Source organism: Calidris pugnax, unplaced genomic scaffold (genome assembly GCF_001431845.1).
Source record: "Calidris pugnax isolate Ruff unplaced genomic scaffold, ASM143184v1 scaffold211, whole genome shotgun sequence".
Lineage (NCBI taxonomy): Eukaryota > Metazoa > Chordata > Aves > Charadriiformes > Scolopacidae > Calidris > Calidris pugnax.
Genome location: NW_015091083.1, coordinates 1,523,841 through 1,530,186, shown reverse-complemented (window position 1 = coordinate 1,530,186; position 6,346 = coordinate 1,523,841).

Sequence of the window (6,346 nt, the reverse complement as noted above, 5' to 3'; positions counted from 1 at the left end):
AGTGATGGGCAGTTTGCAACTCTTAATTGGAAAATCCTTTTCAGTGTGCTGCACTGTGTTACAATCCTAAAAACATCTCCTCATTATCACATAAGGAATCCCCTTTCTTGCTCACTAGGCACATTTTCCTGCATTTTGTAAAAAAAAAAAAAGCGCAGTTGCCTGGGTCTCTGGGTCTGTTACAAGTTCTACGTATTTCTGCCATCATTTGTGCTGATTACCACACCACCGGTGTTGTTTTCTGCCCTCCACCAAATTTCATTCTGTTAACTTTTCCTAACCAGTAGAGCTATGTGCACTGAGTGATCTTTTCAGCACCTTTACCTTGGACTTGTATTTGCACTTCATCTTTTGACTTAGTGTACTCACATTGGCCTTTCCCAGTGTCAGGCTCACCAAAGTAGCTGTTTATGAACTTTTTTATTGCTGTGCTTTGTGACCATCTGGTCAGAAAACCTTTTAATATCCCTTATTGACAGAAATAACCTTTTAGCCCTGGATAAATCTCTGTACAGTTTTCCCTTTGTTCCATGCTGTCACCGTGAGCCCTCCCTGGTAAATGACATTTTTTGCAAGAATATATGACCCTCTGGCACTTTCCACAAAATGCCCTGCCTTACCCCCTCTGCCACCTTCACACAGCCTGATGGCTTTACCTCACGCTTCTGGGTCTGCATTGATGAGCAATCTTTTCTACTCCACTGGTTTAATTGGCCCAGTAACTTTTAATTTCCATTTGACACTTTTTCAGATGTCTTTAGTGTGACATCTGATTTTCAAGGCTGCACACGCTCAGTAGCAGCTTTCAACATCACCTCTCTTTGCTGGCCTCTCACATTTTGTACTGCTGTTTACTTAGAGAGCAAGACAGGTTTCATGACAAATGAAACATACGCATTAAATAAATTATAATAAAAAAACCCCAACTGTTCTTCCCTAGATGTAGTCTATAACTGTACACTGTCCCTGTGCTCTTTTGTTTGACATTTAGCAGCATGGTGTGCTGAGAGACACGCTGCACTGAACGCTTCTTGAAGCCTGCCCTTATGCCACAACTGGATCTCTGCACAACATTTTATCAAATGCCTGCATCTCATTAAGTTTCAGGTTTCAACGCAAACCCAAAGCTTCACTAAGTTTGCTGAAACCTACTCACTTTCAGAAGCTTTTGGATGAGGTTGGACCGGAATGGAGTGACTTCAGGTGAAAGTCATGAAAAATTTGGAAGTTTTGCTTGGCTTCACCCACAATTTGACCCCAAAAGCTCAATCCTAAACTGAATCTGAAAGGATTTTAGACTTTTTCTTTTTTACTTTCTCCTGAATGAATTATTTAAAGCACAGTAATCCAAATTAATGTGACATTCAGGATTTCCAGTAATGGAATAGCATTTGAAAGTTCATAATGTATATGCCACCTTAATTCTGCTCTCCTCATGTAACTCCAGATTGCTATATAACCAAATATAACCATATGCATTTTTCAGTAATATTTGATAAAGAAGTTTTAGGCTGACATGTTCACAGTGCAAGAAACTGTCACTATTAAATGACCGTGAACCTACCTTTTCAGGCCGGCTATTGGGACTTTGCAAAATTGTGCTCATCCAGTTCATCTTATTGAAACAGATCTGCATTCATTCAGCGGCACATTTATACATTATGGACCCCTTACAGACAAAGGAGAAGAAAAAAAAAATTATTTCAGTGTTGAGACTTTTCTCTGCCTTTGTTGTATCAAATAGATCTGTGTGGCAGTAGATCCTACAAATAAAACCTTCATTCAGTGTCACTCTGCCCTCTGCTTAAAGTCAATATCCACATGCTCATGGCTAAGGGCTCCAGGAAGAATTGCTGCCCTCCTAAACACAGTTTACAACATCAAAAGACTTCTGCTTGGCTGAAAATTTTTTCTGCTCCAGGAATTTCATCATAACACAAGCATGGATCTGTCAAACCAGCTCTGCCCCTCCTTTAGCATATTAGCATCCAAACACCAATCATGGAAAAATACAAGCCAGTGTCAACAAAACTCAGACCTGAAGAACTAGCCTTCCTTCCCTTGTTCCTGGCCTGCAGCCCCGCTACCACTGGCTGCCGTCTCATCACACAGCATCCTGTAACCTCAGGAAGGTCAGCTGGGGTGGTAGCTTACATGAAACTCAACTGCTGAGGGGCCAGAGGGGGGGTGTGGCAGCTGGTTATTCTGGGGGTTCAGCCTCTTGTTTCTATTCCCTGTGAACTTCACTCTCCATGATGTGAAGGTTAGCTCTGGGAGTGGAGAAGGTTAGCTCTGGGGTGTGATCAGTCCACTCTAGATGATGCCTTCTGCTTCCTGCTGTCTCACCTGCTCTGACAGTTTCAGTTCTCCATTTACAAACCCATGTATAACACTGATGGACCAAAGAACGCTGGTGCGTGTGTAAATATGTGTGTAGGAGGGGATTGGGGGGTGGAACACTTCCAGTTTGCAAAGAGCTTCTAGATCAGTCTGTGGCAAATAAGATGTAAATGTAACCCTGCATATATACATACACATGCATATGTGTGTGTATATATGCAGTGTTATATATGTACGTGCACATGTACACATGCAAAGGTCCATACCCTCCCACTTACATAGCTACTTCAATCTTCAGACTATCTCACAGTAAGAAGAACATCCTTCCAAGATAAGGTAAAGGAGTAACTTCCCTTTCTAATATGAAGTAGAACATAGAGGTGAGAACTGTGACTACAAGAATGAGTTTCCCCAGCCTAATTTGTATTCACTGAAACTGAATTATTAAAACCACAGTAGCAACTTTATAGGGGCATGCTTATGGACTCAGATGAGCAAACTGCACTTCCTCAGATGGGCAAACAAATTCTTCCAGGGGCAGCTTAAGGTTTCTGCTTAAGGGGACCTTAAGCAGAAAGGTTTCTGTTTAAGGTACGACCATCCTTAGGTTTCTGCTAGCCCTGCTGTGGCAGTAGCACACCTTGCAGCACAGCTGGCAGGAAGGGAGAAGCTGCTGGATGCTCCAGTTCACAGACTGATATCTTAATTCAAACTAAATCCCCTTTACTAGCAACTGAAGCTCAATTGCTGGACTATGAACGAGACGCATGCGGTGTGCATTTTGGGCCACGGCTAGTCCCATCCAGCAGTCATACATTCAGAGTTAGTGCCATCTTAAACCTGTGCAGACAAACATGAATCAGAACCTCATGTGGGACATCCATGATGGGCCCACATTAGACCCTGGAGCTACTCTGATAGTAGGATGTTTCTGAACAACAGATTGTACTGTGATCCATTAGCACCCCCAACAGATACCACTCAGGGCAGGGCTCATTTCCACCATGCAGGAATACTAACCTCTCTGATATCAGAAAAGAATCACACTGGGAAATTAGACAATTGGACTTCTGCACTGGCCAGCTGTGTGGCTTAAGGTAAATTGCTCTGCACCCCTCTGCCACGGTTTCCTTACCCCTAAACTGAGCAGACGCTGCCAAGCATATAAATACATGCCACTCCTCATTCACAGCTCAAAGCAAAGAATTAACCACATTGTGGTCGTTGTGTCAAAATGAAGACACCAATAAAAGGAACAAAGCAGCTACACTGTCTTTATTCTCTCCCTTCCCAACCATCTTGCTGTGCTCAGTGGTAAAATTTACAGTCTTCATATTTGGAAGTGCCCCAAATGCCTTTCCCTTAGATACCCTGTGCAAACTGAATGAGGTCTTAGTTTAAGAATGCTGTTAAGAAATTTAACAGCTCTGCAGAAACAAGTGCAAATCACCCAGTCCCCTATCTCCTTTCCCCAGCCAGCAAGACAGTCGCAAAAGTGTAATGAAGCTACAATAGAACCAAATCTGTTGCGGTCCTTTTGGACAGAATTTAGTTCTGGAAACAAAATTTCAAAAATGTAAAGGCTTCATTAACCAAGTAAGACTCAACCACCCCCACCAGCAGAACAGGAAGGAGGGGTGATAAGATACACGTACCTAGCGATAAGATTTGTGATACTGTTGGAGATCATTGATGTAAAATGGAGTCCAAAGCACATGCTAATTACTTTTCTTAGTGCACTCCCCTTACTGGAGAGCAGAAAGGGGTCAAATTATGTTAGTCTGGTTTTTCACCTTGGCTTCCCACTTGGCTGCTGAAAATTCAGAATTTGTGGCCAACAAGTGCTATGATTCAGGTTATTCCCTGTTCCCTGAGAGACTTTTTTTTGGCAGCCTTCTGGGCTAGGGAAAATGAGCCTGTGATTCATCTCTCTTTCTGACAACGTTGTGAGGGGACAGAGCCAATCCATGGCTTCAAATCCAAACTCTTTTAAGGCTAAGTTTTTAAGGCTTGAGTGGAAATCGTAGTGTGCCTTAGACTACCATGCAGACCCAACAACTTGTCGGCTCAGGAAGGATCACTGCTACAGCATGGAGGGTGAGGTCACTCCATATCCCCTGAACCTGAGCAGAAGCCAGAGTCACATCTTGGATGTTGGCACAGTCCAATATAAACCTCTCAAGACTGGCTCGTCAGCATCCCTCCTAGCCCTGGCAGGAGCTGTTATTCAAGTTGTGAGGGTTCACAGTCCCCTCCACTCTCCACCAATGCAGGCAAGTATAGGTGTCCCTTATAATGTGTATACTGCCTGACAATTGGTAGCTCACGCTCCAGGGACCACGCAGTCCTCTGTGACTTCTTGCCGCTACAAGGATGGGCTGCATTTCATCGAGTGCTGAAGAAAGCACATATTTCCCAGCTCAACCCTAAGCTTACTGAAGTCACCAAGCTTTGGTACAAACCCCAGCATTCCCATGAGTCATGACATGTAAGGGGAGTTTACTTTATCAACTTTTCCCCTGTCTTATTAATAAGGAGCACCTCTTTGCAAAGGGCATTATAACGTAAGCTGAATATTTTGTGTCTGAGGGCCCTAAAAAAAGGGAGTGAGTCACACATCCCTTTCCATCATGCTTTGCAAGATGATGTGAAGTGACTTTGAGCAGTCACAAAGAAATACTGTTCTTTTCCCTCTTAAAGAAAAATGTTTATTTTATTTTTCTTCCATAAAGGAGGCTCAAGGTTTGGGTCATGCAGAGTTAAGCTCCTTGTGAAAAAAAAGGGATCACAAGGCAAAACTAAACCCAGTGTTAAATGGAGAAGTTTATTGCTAGCCATAAAAAATTAAATGATGTTGTTCAAAGCTTTGGTTTTATCAATGAAGAGACTATTTTCCTACAAAGGTTTTCCAGATTAGATTGATTCTATAATTGAAAATAAAGTCACGCAGAGAAAGGTCAATAAGCTTTCTACAATGGTCTAGTACTATCACCACCCTCTGTGTCAGCCAACAGCTCTTTGGCTTCATAGTTCAGTTAAAACTGGGATCCTATCAGCAGAGCTTGTGTTGTCTAGGAGCCTTCAAGGTGCATGGCTATGTGATTATATTTCTGATATTATGCATGAGAAGCAGAGACTGGTTTGTGCCTCTGGGCCAAATTTGGGTCAATAATTTGCCCTGCAGGCATGGCAAATATCCCTCACTCCAAGTGAAATTGCACATGCTTATACTTGGGAAGAATTTGATCTTTCACAGAATCACAGAATATTCATAGTAGGAAGGGACCTTTGAGATCATTGAGTCCAACCACAAAAAAAACCAAACAAACAAACAAACAAAAAAAAAAAAACAAAAACCAAACCCAAACACCACCACACCCACCCACAGACACAAACCAGCAGTCCCAGACACTAGAGCATGCCCTGAAGTGCCGTGTCTACACCTTTCTTAAATACCTCCAGGGATGGTGACTCCACAACCTCCCTGGGCAGGCTGTTCCAGTGCCTGACCACCCTCTCAGGAAAGTAATTCTTCCCAAGATCTCATCTAAACCTCCCCTGTCACAACTTTAGACCATTTCCTCTGGTCCTGTCATTATTCACTTGGGAAAAGAGGCCAACACCCACCTCTCTACAACCTCCTTTCAGGTAGTTGTAGAGGGCAATGAGGTCTCCCCTCAGCCACCTCTTCTCCAAACTAAACATGCCCAGTTCCCTCAGCCTCTCCTCATATGACTTGTTCTCTAGACCCCTCACCAGCTTGGTGGCTCTCCTCTGGACATGTTCCAGCACTTCAATGTCCTTCCTGTAGTGAGGGGCCCAGAACTGAACACAGTACTCAAGGTGAGGCCTCACCAGTGCCCAGTACAGAGGCACCATCACTGCCCTACTCCTGCTGGCCACGCTGTTCCTGATACAGGCCAGGATGCTGTTGGCCTTCTTGGCCACCTGGGCACACTGCTAGCTCATGTTAAGCCGGCTGTCCACCAACACTCCTAGGTCTTTT